The following is a 13,948-nucleotide window of genomic DNA, read 5'->3' as shown; positions in this document are numbered from 1 at the left end:
TGCTATTGCAGGAATGGGTTGTGCCCAGCCTGCCGTACTTTGTTTCTGTCCTGTGGGCCTTTGCTCTCTCAGTAGGCAGCAGCCCCAGCTATGATCTGTCCCTGCTCTTGCCAGAAGGCTCTTTCCAGAGATGGTCTCACACCTGCCTTGGGGACCACTCAGCTGCTGGGCTGTGACAGTCCCTCTTACTAGAAAAAATGCAGCCTCTGAGAGCAAAACCATCTGCTCTGAGAAAACCCCTGCAGGAAAGCCAGGCAAGTGTGAGGTCTCATGGGGACTGGGAGTGTTAGTGCAATATACAGTCATCACTTGAGACAATTAAGAAACCTGCTCACAGGAGAAGCGACGATAAACACAGTATTGTGTGCTACCTGGTGTTTATCATAGAGATTTTGAATTTAAAAGATAAATAAACATGCAGGCTGTGAGAAGCAGTCAGGAAGTAGGTACAGAGCTGTGTCTGATCAGGATAGAGTTCTGGTTTCATCAGGGACAAGAAAACCTGTCTTGCTTGTGCCAATGCATTTATGCACTTTATCACCGAGATCCCTTTGCTTCAATGCCTTTGCTAGCCTGCAGCTCCCTGCCCCTGCTTGGTAGCCCACCCAAATGTGGAGGCATTCTCAGTTCAGCTCCTTTTATCCCCAGCTTTCCCTCTGCTCCTAACCCAATAGCTGAGCTGTTTGCTTTCAATTTTTGCAGTGCTTTCTGGCCACTGAAGCGATGGTGCCTGGGTGCAGCTGTGAGCTGCTGTGCAGAGTGCGGGTGCCAGGGTGGCCCCCCTCTCCCTGCCCCAGGGCTTCGCGGCTCGCTGCCTCAGATGGAGAGTACAGGGTGAGCTGGGTCTCCTTTCCAAAAAACGGAGCAGGTAAGCAGCCAAGTCTTCCCTCTGGTCACTTGGGGAATTTGTGACTGTGGAGGGGGCTTACCTCTCTCTGCTGTGCATGGGAAGATGTGTCCCTCTCCCAGTCCTAGATCTGCATGACCCAAAATTGTTAAGTATAATCCCTCCAGCAGGCCCCAAATTCTTGAGTCACACACATGTTGTGATGCCATTTCTCCCAAGTCAGCAGAGGCCATGCCAGCACTGGGAGGTGGCACGCTGGTGGACGTGTCCTGCATCCCTGCTTCTCCATCGTGTTTAGGACAAGCTGGGGTCTGGTGGCACAGACACAGCCTCAGTGAGCCAGCAGCAGCCAGCGGGGAAAAACTTCTGCCTCCCGGCCCTGCCACCAAGGTGTTCTCAGTCTGGACTGGTCTGCAGTTGATGGTGAGGGAATCAACGAGATTGGGGCATTCCAGGAAAAAAAATTGCAAATAACTAGACATCAGCACTAGAATCATGCCTAGCAGTTTTATATCAAATGTCAATATTGATATAAAATTTAAATATCAAATATAACTAGCGTAGTAGAACCTTCCAGTCACTAACTGCAGACCAATGACCCCAGGCGCCTCCAGAAATTAGGGTGAAAGGAGGAGGATAGGGGGAGGAAGAAAGGAAAACATTCTTTGTAAAATAAGATTCAGACATTCTCATAATTAAAAGAGGAATACAACCCGAATATCCAGTCATGGACATTAACACCCAGATGAACACACTTATAAAGAAGATAATAAACAAATAAAGATGTAATTGCCCCTGAGCATTTTGGCACATGTCTTCATTGCGTTAAAGCCCAGAGGATTTTATGGAGAATTTTTGTGGCAGTGCTTGCGAGGAATGTGTCTCAGTGCTGGAAGGAGGATTTTTCCGTTCAGTTCTCTTCCACTCTGGTGGTGAGCACCAAAGAAAGAGGCACATTTTTTCCTAGACGTGTTTTTGGTTTGTTGGTTTTGGTGATGGTAGCGCTGCAGGAGTAGTGCCTTTTCCAGGTGGCATTCTGCAGGCTGACTCTCTCCTGGCTGCGCCATCAAAGGTCCCTCAGGAGACAGGAATCATCATAACGGACTGGAGGGAGCATCCATCTTGCCCAGGTCCCCATGTCTGGCAGTCCCCTCCATGGACTGCTTAGGAGGGATACAGCAGTCATCCTGTGGAAGGCAATTACAAACTGCCCTGCTCCACATTTCCTCTCCATCTCTGTTTGAAAATTGCCGTGGAAGGAGGCTTCCCACTTTCTTCAGAATTCCCTGTTTCTTTATAACATTTACTTTCATCTTTTGGCAAAGAGCTTCACAAGCCATGAGACCATTCTTTGGGAAAGTACTTTTGTTTTCCCTTTGTACTAGTCGGTTCATCACTCACGTGGGACCAGATGCTGAACTAGGAGAAAGCAGTTTAAAGCTTGTCCAAACTAAAACCTTCTTTTAAAACTCGCTCTTTCAGGTCTTGTCAGCAGCTCCAGGCATCACCAGAGCATATTGAAAAACAATTTGTGACATCTGCGTTCAGCAATTTAAGTCTGGGTCTTGCCACAAACGGCTTAAACTGGAAGAGCATTAAAAGGTTAAAAGGACAAAGCTGCACAGAGCAAGTTCTCCCCAGGGATCCAATATTAGTTGGTCGCGTGGTCCTGGAGGTAGAGGGAGGTTAAGGAACAATTGCAGACATACCACTGAGCGTGGCTGAGCAAGTCACTCTCCCACTGTGATCCTAACTGGGCAAGGAAGAAGCTGAATCTTGAGAAAGACCAGCACTTCATCTTAGCTGAGCATCTTCACCTTTCCTGAGCAAATTAATTGACTTTCCTTGTAAATGAGTGTATGGTGAGGACAGTGCAAGTGCATGGAGGGGGGAACCAATAGCTAAGCACAGAGGGCCGAGCTTCCATCCCAGCTCTTTGGAAATACGCTACCACCATTCACATCACCGGGTGCTGGGGACATATTTCAGGATTTGGCCCCAGATAGCCATGCAGAAAATGAGAAGCAGGAGGCGCAGCACCTGCACAGTGGTGGAGAGGAGCCCTCTCCCCTACCCCCTTCCTTCCTTGCGCACCGGGAGTGCTTCCCTTGAGTCCCACACGCAGCCCGTTGGGTGCGTGGCCAGGGCTGCACTGGCTGCCCACGAGCCTTGTCCTCCTGAGAGACACATGCTGCATGGAGCTCAGTGCTTCCCTTCGAGCCCTCCATCCTGGCCTACGCAGGTCCTCCATCCCATCCCTCCCACCCGCCCTGGCCACTCGGTCCCTGACAACCTGCAGTCTCCCTGCAGTGGAGCTGGGCCCAGGGGGGAAGACAGGGACCCCTTCCCTGGCAGGCTGCACCTGGAGGGGGGAAAGAAGCATTGCCTGATAGTGGGTCGGTGATGGGAAACTTCTTGACTGCAATTCCCTGCATAGAGGGGCAAGGGAAATCAGACACAGTTGTTTTTGTTCTTTTCCCCTTTCCCATCATACTGCCACTGCTGAGCAGTTTAAATAGTTTAAGTGGTTTTTAAAGTGGATTTTACAGACTAGTCTATGGTCTTAATCTTAACATTTAACAAAACTATATGTCAGTTAAAGTTCTGTTGCTATAATTCTGAACTGAAATATTTTTCTACATTGTCTGAAATCAAAGCCAGCTCTTTTCTCTGGCATACAGGAACTAGAAAAGCAGGAAAGAAAACAACTCTGTCTTAACTTGTCCAAGCTAAAAAGAGCCCACTCAACACTCGTAAAATAAAAGAAAGAAATATCATCAATCAGAGGAAAAGAGATTTGATTTTAAAAGCTTGTCTGTGTCATTTGTGATACAGGTAGATAATTTACTTAAATATATAAGTCATATTATTTCCACCCATACAATTGAAAACAGTTTGATCCCTACTGTGTTACATGTAACCGTGTTGCGTACACAGGTTACATATAACCACATGGCAACAAACAGAAAACAAACTAAAGGAAACTTGGCATGGACTTGGGGTTTTCCTTCTGAGAGGTGAACTTTTATTCCCCGTGCAAGACCTGATTTCATGCCATGTGTGCTGAAATCATCACTTGCTTACTAGCAAGTACAGCTGGGAGATAAAGCAAAGAGCACAGGATAATACCAATAAAAGAAAATCCCTTGTCCACCAACTGCCTGCAGAGACCAGCAAGAAGATCCCTTGACAAGAGACAGCAAGGCATGCAGCACTACTTCAGATTTCTTCTCTTTCCAGATATAATTTGCTCCACATGCTATTTACCCACTGATTTTTCCAAACCACATCTTGGCTAGAAGGCAGGTGATGACAGGTCATGGGAGAAGCAGAAGAATTTTGCAGCTTGTCTTGGCTGTACCGAATATGCCCTCATGCTTGGAACAAATCAAACCCTCCGTGTCATTAACAAACTGTGGCAAGTCCAGTGAGCCTTTCCTCCCTGGCAGGGACTGGAAAGATGCACCAGTACTATAAAGAACAGAGAGTTATGGGATAGGTTCAGTGCATTGACACTCGCAGTGGAGAAAACAAGGTATGGATTGGCTTTCTAAGGACAGATACACAAGTGTACTTTACTCTGGATGGGCGGCAGGGGACAGGGAGAGATCATTCTCCATGACCAGTATGTGCCATGCACCTTCCTTTACTGCCTGCTTGGGACCTGCCCTTAAAGCAACAACAGCGCCCTCATATTTCTCCAGTTTTCAAAATCATCCACGAAATTCTCCAGCAAATTCCTTGTCCTAGAAGCCACTGGGGTGTCACTTGCTAATGATACACTCTGGGAAGTAGTTTGCGCAGTTGACAAGTATGGCAGGGTTTACCTATTTCATTGTGGAAATTTCACAATTGCGTGAGGTACCAGAGCTTCACAGTCAGTACCATCTAACTAATACCATCATGAAAATGCAGAAATTATAGCCCATGCTGCACAAACCTAATCTTTAATAAATAGACATGAGGAAAACTCCCTCTTTTCCAAGTTGTCCGTACTCTGGAACATTCAAAGGGAAGGAACGATAGACTTCTGTCTCCATTGGCTCCCCTGGAGAGTAGAAGAGCTATGTGCTTCCTCGGTAATATCTTCTCTGCTTCTCTGGGCACCACTGAGGGAAAGCCCAAGATTTCACATGTCCAGGGTGTGAGCAGCAGAGGTGAAAGGCTAAGAAAGTAAGAGGAGAAACATGACAGCTGGAGGCAGCGTGGCTCCAGTGCTCGTGCCTCTGTCCCTGCATGCATACAGAGCATCCGGAAAGGGCAGTACAAGCAACGGGACTGAGCCTGAGCAGGGGCTCAGCGGCAGCTGAATAAATGCGCACGGATTTGCGTCAGTGTGTTATTTTTGCTGTTGGACCCCGCTGAATTTATTTGACCTGGAAGTCACCGATCATCTCCCCAGCTGGGAACAGAACAGCAGCGCATGGTGTGATCTGTATAAAAGTCTAAGCTACAATGGCCGAGAGAAAGAGAGGAATTTGGTGAGGTATATTTATATGTCTCTGTCAAAAGATCAAGTCTACAAAATCACTGGATTGTTATACCAGTATGATATGTCTCTGTAGCTAAAGATGAATAGAGACAGAGATGAAAAAATGTCTGTTGTGCCATGCAGTTCATTTAATTCATCTCCATGACAATATACGTCCATTTTCTGCAACCCATTTCCTAGTTTTTGGCTATTCTTTTAATGTCCCAAGAAGTGAAACCTCTCTCCTTCCCATGAAAAGTTACTTCACAGACCTTGTTGCCTGGACTTCTTTTCTTTCTGGAAGGTCAGCCAAAATTTTAAACTTCCTAATTTCATCTCAGTGCTAATATACACATCATTCTTAATCTCACTTAATGCCTGAATCTTTCAAAAGTCTGCATATAATTAGCTCTTTATTAATGTAGTTCTTTTAATTAGCCTTTTCAGTGACAGAATTATTTTGTGCTGCCTGAATTCTAGCAGTTTTTGCCTAGTAATACAATGCAACATTTCCTTAAACCCCAGCCACCAGTTACTCTGTGGATTCATTCCCCACAGCAAGTCAGTGTCTGTGATTGCCTCTTGGCTGGCTAAAGAGTCTAGAATATCTTAGATTTCATTGGAGTTCATCAGGATCTACTCTTAGGGAAAACTAAAATAATCTAGCACTTCAAAGTGTTGGAATCTGACCATTTATTGATGTGAATATTCTACTCAGCTACACTCCCTTGCCCACCTATTTGAAATGCACGTTTCCCTTCCTGACTCAAAAGCTGTGCGTACGCCAGAGGTTGTCCAAAGAAGTGAGCTAACGCAATGCTGGATGCCCACATCACCTGAACTTACCATAGCCTTAATTCCCAGTCTTCGTCTTTCAATTTATTTCCCCGATAGGACTTACCAATGCACTAAAATCCAGATGCAGTCATCCAGAATCCAGCCGTGCCGCTTCTGGGAATAATTAATAAAAAAATGTTTCTAGCCTAAAACCTGGTAAAATTCCTGCCTTATTCAAGATTGCCTCCTTATCAGGTTGCAATTGGCAGTTTGGAGCTGGTATATCAGTATTTCCTTGCATGTGCCAGCATCAAAGGGAAAGTATATACTCCTGTCTCCAAATATGAGACATTTTCCATATGTGCGCTCTCCACTCTGTCCTGCCTAATGACTATACATTAAGATATTATGCGGGAAAGGTTGCAACATTTTGTAGCATATGTCTGCACAAGCGAGAAGCATGTCTCACACCTGCTTCTTGGCTTTGGGACATTATTCCTCATAACTCTCTTACAGCCTGGCTGGCTTGTGGTGCTGCAGGCTTCGAATGGCAAGTCGGGGCAGCAAATCAAGCCTTTCCCTGCATGGGGTGGCAAGCTATGTGAAAGCCTGAGGTCCCTTCCCTGGTCTTGTCCTCATGGGGAAGGGGTGCTCTGCGAGAGATAATGGCCAGCCCCCTTCAAAACAACGCTGTCAAACCTCTTCCAAAGGAGGCTTACAACTATTTGCATGGAAAAATACTTAGGACTTATTTTCTCATTTGAAATTCAGAGACCTGGTCTGAAATAGAGACCGTTTTCCTTTAAATAATGTAAGCAGTGCTGGAGCAGGGTTACATCTGTCGCAGATAAAAAAGCTCTATTTATGCCTTATTGTAATCCATTCACTGGTTTATGGTTCTCGCATCCTTCAGGGAGTGTTGGAAACCCACACAGCGTTCCTGAGTGCTACATTTTGCATTCGGATCTCCGATTCTGTTGACAGATGTGTACAATCACACGCAGCAGTCAGACAACTCCCTCTTGACTCTGTATCGGAGGAAGAGTGAGAGGGCAAATTATTTCAGCTGAGGTCAGCATTAACTTAGGCTCAATATAACTCCCTCCAGATCCACCTGTCTCAGACAGAAGCATGCGAATAAGCGGTGGTCTTTGGTGAATTCCAGCCACTTCCCTATTTCACATCCCATTTTGAGGCTCTGCCATCACAGATGTAGACAACACACACATGTACTTAATTAAACAAAAAAGGCTGCAATCAGCCTGATAAATGAAAAAAAAAATACCCTCACTCTGTAATGTAATGGGTTAGTAAACACATATTTCCCATTTTATGTATAGGCATTGAATATGTAAATACAGCCATGTTCCTGAGTGCTTTGGGGAAAATATTATCAATTTATTGAGAACGGTCCATTCAAAAAAGAGACTGATGCTTGCATTCATGTTAAGTTAAACACAGGTTTTTGAGAGGATACCCTTTAAACAAGAGAGTTTCCAGTTTTTCTTATAGTTTCAATTTCTGAGAGTATCAGCTCCTTCCTCCCTGTCTTCCTATACCAAAAAATAACTTCTTTCATTCCTTATAATGGGCCATTCCTAATAAAGCTGAGTGGTTCCAAGGAAATGCAGTGAATCACTGACTCTTGTTCCTTGTTGCCTAGTGGTCTGAGATCCACCCGTCCTCCAGGGCAGGGACTTCTTTTCTTTGACCACATTCCACTCAACCTCAGGTCAGAGGGCTCCTGGCCTCCCTGGACCCTGCTGAAGATGTCAGGGAACATCTGGAAACAGAATCCGGTTCTTGTCGGTCCTAATTATTGATACTGGTAGTGTCACCCAAGCCCTTCGGAGCTGCTTCTCAGATAAAGTCGCCTGGAGTTTAAGCAGAGGTCCTCAGAAGGGCTTGGGAAGCAAAACCAGGGCCCTGCTCTTGAAACCATCATCATTCTTGAAACAACCCTTAGTAGCATAAATGTGTTCTCCTTTATATCCACTTAAACTAAAGCTTAAACTCTCAAGAACTGGGAGATTTTCCCTGAGTAACCACAAAGCTTCTTATAGCTGGAGGCAAAGCTGAGGGGAGGTACCATCATGTTAACCTCAGGCAGCTTTGATATTTTTGTTGGCTGTGTCCTCAGAAAATAATGGTCTTAGCAGCTCTGACTAAAATACAGAGAGCTGTGGCTCCCTCACAGCAGGTAAACAATCTGTGCAATTGGGCACAAATGCTGATAACAAGACCTCCTTCCAATTAGGAAGCAACAAAACAAACTGCATCAGCAAAAATTCCTGTGAGGATATTCCTTAAGGCTTCTTTGTGCTCTTTATAAAACACAAACACTTTTACCATGCAATACCCCCAAATTCATCAGCTGCCCGCAGGAATACTTAAGCATTGCTTCTTTGTGAAAGTGCACAGAAAAGATTGCCTGGTGCTGTTGCAGCTAAACCTTGGGGTCAGAGCCAGAGGGACACATTTACACGGGGGAGGCACAGACGGACATGCACAGACACAGAACTACAGCCTCTCTGTGCAAGGGGAGTTTGCTGGGGTAAGCTGAAACCTCTGTGTAGACATTTTAATTTTCAGAAAGCTGCTTGAATGGAATGTACTTAAAAAACAGATGTGTTTTGAGAGCAGCCACACCAAATATCAAATGTGGGTGACATGTGGGTCTGAGATTGCACCACCAGAAACATCCCGTCCTTGGTCCCCTTCTGTCTGAACATGGAGGGCTGGCTTCTAACGCTGCAGAAAGACAGGAGTGCTCCTAGAGGTATGCAGAACAGAAATTTTGCAGATCATTTTTCATCAATGTCTAATCAGTTCCCTAGCACAGACAATTGCACTGTCTGACTGTCTAAGCCATTTATTATATTGTCAGAGCTGCTTGGCCCACATGTAGCCTCCCTGATGATGGTGCATCCTGTGGGTCTGTGACCTCCATCTTCTCCCAGGTCCAATTCACAGTCATTGGCAGCGCATCTATGCAGTGCACATGCAAAGAAATTGGATTTCAACCTTGAACGGAGTGGTGAGGAAGGAATGAAGGGAATCAGAGGAACTAAGACTTGTGATGAAACAGTCATTGACTGTATGTGAGGTTTATTGGTTGTTTAGCCTGGAGAAAAGGGAGTTCAGGGGAGATCTTATTGCTCTCTACAACTACCTGAAAGGAGGTTGTAGCAAGGTGGGGGTCGGTTTCTTTTCCCAAGAGGCAGGTGATAGGACAAGAGGAAATGGCCTCAAGTTGCACCAGGAGAGGTTTAAATTGGATATTAGGAAAGATTTCTTCACTGAAAGGGTTGTCAAGCATTGGACAGGCTGCCCAGGGAAGTGGTTGAGTCCCCATCCCTGGAGGTATTTAAAAAACATGTAGACATGGTGCTTAGGGACATGGTTTAGTGGCGGACTTGGCAGTGCCAGGTTAATGGTCGGACTTGATGATCTTAAAGGTCTTTTCCAACCTAAATGATTGTATAATTCTATGATTCTATGATTCTATTCCTGACCTCTAGAAGGTCATCTGTGAATGACATTGATGACTCTTGGAAGAATTACTGAGGAACAATTTCTTGACGTAAGATGGGGTTCAGGGGATAAAATACAGCATCAAACAAAGGTTAAAAAAACACCAAAGAGAATAGTTTATAAGACAACACATTACTTGATGTCAGCATTGGTAACACTGGAAAATATCTTTTTTTTACAATGTGCAGACATGGACGTTTTTTTCATATTGCCTGAAGAGGTGTTCCCACTGCTCACCTGGATGCAAAGAGCACTGCCAGAAGAAGAATGGCTCTTTCTGGGGTCAGGGGCACCCAGATGGGCTGGGGTGGGAGCAGGAGAGGGGCCATGGTGCAGCAACCTGGTAAATGATCTCCCACTCCCTTGGTGCAGTTGACCTAGAGACTTCCAGGCCAAAGATTTAGTGGTGGGCTAGGAAGAAGTGGTTTTCTTAGCAAAGGGTAGCAGCACTGCCTCTAGGAAAGACTCTCGAGTTCAGTGGCAGCGAATGGAGTTTGCCAAAAGCAGTTTTTAACAGCCAGTTTGGCTGTGATCTTGACAGCCATTTCTATCAAACTGGGCTGATTTATCTCCAGCACAGCTCTGTCTAGGCAAGAGACATAAGATTTATAACAACTTCTTGGAACTGTTTTCTAAGTGCTTTGTAAATGGCTCCTTTGATTTGCACATAACCTTCTTCAGTGGAGATACTGAGCATCATTCAAGTGATGTAGCTGTCTGTGAACTGAGTAAGTATGAGCTAATCTCCTTTCTGATGGCAAAGGCCTTTACTGCAGCTCACAGTAGGAATGGTCCTTTCAATTACAGTAACAATTCATGATTATGTTGAAAGTTGATAGCTCAGCATGCCTGTGTCTGTGCCAAAAACCTGCACGGGATGTCTGGACAGTAGCCCAGGTGGGGGAAGGAACCTACAGTTGGTCTGGCTAAGAGACCCAGACGAGTCTCCAGAATTAGTTGCAATCCAAATGGCACAGTAAGGTAGCTCAGGGTGAATACTTGTGTTTAAATATGGGTATGAGGCTTAGACACCACTGCCATGTTTGAATGACTGTCTCACAATATTGAAGAGGGCTGGATTGAGTGGGAACTGTTCTGTATCAGTAAGATCTGCCCTTACACAAACAGCATGGCCATGTTTTTTTTCCAGAGTAATTAGCAGGTTCATAACCTTTAACAGTGAAGCAGCAAGCAGAAAGAGAGTTCATGTGTATTTTCTGCAGGGAGTTTGCCCTCCTGGAGGACGACCCACTTGTAAATGTGGAGCCCTTAAATGTTCAAGATTCTTCAGAGATGGGGTTAAAGTTTCTTTTAAACATGGGGTTTATCGCCAAGATCACCTGACAATCTACCCTGTGCATATTCTGGACCTTCAGTGGTTGAAGCTTGGGTTTTCCCACATGTGGATGAGTATAGGATGGGGAGATAGCTGCCGTTTATCTCAAGGGTGGTATTTATGGGGTGCAATGGTAACATAGAGGTCTTCAAAGGTGTTACACAACTATTAAGAATTATTTTAATGATCCCTCTCCTGAGGAGTTCTTAAAGCTAATGAAAAGGTAATAATGTGAAAACAGCAAAGGAAGTAAAAAAAAAAAAAAAGTGGTGGATGGCTGAGAAGTGGTGTTTTATTAAAGAGAAGATGGAAGGCAGTCAGATATATGTCTGAGGTGTGAAGTGTGACTGCTGAAAACCCCACTGGTCTTCACAGGTTTTATGAAAGTGGGTTGTTGTATAAATTGAAATACTAGAGACATTTCTAAAGGCACAAACAAAGTCAAGGGCAAAGTTAAGAAAAAAACCCCAGATTGTCTGATCTTCACCAAAGCAGCAGGGAACAAGAGCAACCCCTGGATGGAAGGCTCCAGGACAGCAACAGCATGTGGAAGGACAAGGAAACAAAAGGGTGCACGTCCAGAGCCTACAGCAAGAAGCATTAGCCTGCTGCAAGAAAGGAAAGAATCAAAATCTATAAAAGGCTTTATTGAATAGGATGAAACAGATGCACCATCAGGAGTTAATAATAAAGGATTGTTGCAAACGCATTTCATATTGTTGAGGATCTCCGCAATTTCCTTTGATTAAAAAAGAGCTTTTTGGTGGAGCAGTCCAGAATTTTTCTGTTGAAAAATACTCAGTCATAAAAATATTGTTTTAACAAAAGCATTTAGATTTGTGTGTGTATGTGCGTGCATGTGCATGCCTGTGTGTATTTGGACTGACATGGATGAAATTCTCCAGGAAACAAATCGTAGGTTTTGAACTGATCTGCTTTTCAACACCAGTGCTCATTTTACAGACTTTTATTGCTTTTCAAGGATTCTTCTTGTACAAGCAGATTAATTGTAACAGTTCCGCACTTTTAAAGAGGTGTTCTCATATGCTATAAGGATTGTTTATGTCCTATTGAAGATTTTTTGTGATTCTTTTCTGCTTTTATTGAAAATATTAAAAGAAAAGCATACCAAAGTTAAAAACTGACTCTTTTGATTTTCACACAGATCTTTATGCCTGGAAGCTGCCAGAGATATGTTAGTTATGAAAGAAAAGAGGAAGCACCTTGTGTATTGCCCTTGGAAATTTCCACTGATACATACCCAGCTATTTCTAATTGCACACGCTGCAGCCATGCAGTGGAAACATGAGTCCTCTTTTTCTTTTTCACCAGAATAATGGCAAGTGAATGACATGACTGAAACATATCAGTGAGAGTCTTGCTATAACCATGGTAGTACAAGGACATGGGTAAGACAAGGTGTTTGTTTAGAGCTGCCTTCACAAATAAGCATCCCTGTTTCATGCTCATGTCTTCCCCTCAGCTTTATTCTGTGAGCCACCCTGCCACAGCGAAGGGGCATTTAAGAGCAGTGGGAGCTGGGTACCTCACTACTCTCTGTAACTCTTGAGACCTTCCCCCACAGACTGTCTTTTATTAGACTAAATGGCATGGCTGGAAAAGATTAGACAAGGTTTCTAGCATATAGCACCTTTGCTAGGCCTGAAACGCAGCAGATGACTTCAGAGCTAAAAGCAAACCAAAACCAGTTGCTCAGAATTTGGTCCCTCTGTGTGCATTGCTCCTTTATCATAACATTGTTTTCAGTCCCTTCCTCTAGCTGAAGTCAGCTGGTACGATACTGAAGCCTGAAATCTTTGCCTGAAAGAGTCTGTTCAAGGGCAGCATCTGGGAGAGGACAGGAGCAATATACAGGCCAAACTCACTGCTCTGGGAAGCGGGCAAAACTTAATTGGTGCTGACGGTGAGCTCAGCTATGGGCACAACACTGGGAAGGAGCGAGCAAACAACTAAATGTGTAAGTACTTAGGAACTAAGTGTATGAGTACTAAGGGAGGCATTATACATCATTCACTCTATTTATATATGTTTTAAAGGGGATACACCCCTGCAGCAAATAAAATGATGCTACAGTGTCTGTTACTGCAGGGCTGTTTTCTTGGGATGCTTCTCTTGATTAACCGCAGGCTCAGGATGGCTCAGCAGCCCACTGCTCTGCTTCTGTAAAAGCAAACCCCCAGACCATCCCAGAATCCTCAAGCCTTCCTCTTTCTTAATGGGTTCCTGGCCCTTTAGTTTTCTCCACACTTCCCCAATTAAAATGTTCCGGCCCTGCATGTGGGAAGCCGTGCACAGCTGCGCGCCGGGCTTTCCAGCCTGCCGCCATGACAGCTGGAGCTGCTGGCCAAAACCTTGGAAAGAGATTTTTAATTTAGATTTTTTTGCCAAGTTGTGACCTATTTTAGGCCTTTAAAAACACTCTGGATCTCATGCAGATCTCTGTTGCCTTGAAGTAAACCAGCGGCAGCAGCACAACCCAGCTTCCCAGCAGCAGCCCTGGGTGAAACAGGCGGAGAAGGGATCAGGATCCTGCCCGTTGTTTTACTGTTTGCGCAGAGGATAGAGTAGCTTCAAGTTTTGTTCCAGACTCTCAGCAGAGGCAGACCCTCTGCTGTTTTGTCAGTTTAATGGGAATTTAATGTATCTTTTTCTTCTCTCCAGATGTGTTAACAGATGCACAGATCTGCAGCTTTATAGCCAGATCCCTGAATGAATGTGCAAAGAAGATAAGGGCACAAAGAGCTTTCCCTTGTTCTCTCCAGAACATGCCACAGGCTGTCCCAGCCCCCAGGGTGTCCCTGCCACCTACCCTGCTGCCCCTCAGGACCTCATGGCCAGGCTGGGGAGGGAGTCCCCCCACACCAGCTGAGTCCTGGCAAAGGGGCAGGCTCCCTTTTCCAGAGGTCGGTGAGCAGTCCTGTTGTAGGGCATCACGGCATCGTTATCAGCTCTCTCCCAGCAA

The sequence above is a fragment of the Nipponia nippon genome, unplaced genomic scaffold (genome assembly GCF_047370975.1).
Source record: "Nipponia nippon isolate SJK-2023a ecotype South Korea unplaced genomic scaffold, ASM4737097v1 scaffold_4, whole genome shotgun sequence".
Taxonomy (NCBI): Eukaryota; Metazoa; Chordata; class Aves; order Pelecaniformes; family Threskiornithidae; genus Nipponia; species Nipponia nippon.
Note: the sequence above shows the minus strand (reverse complement) of the source record.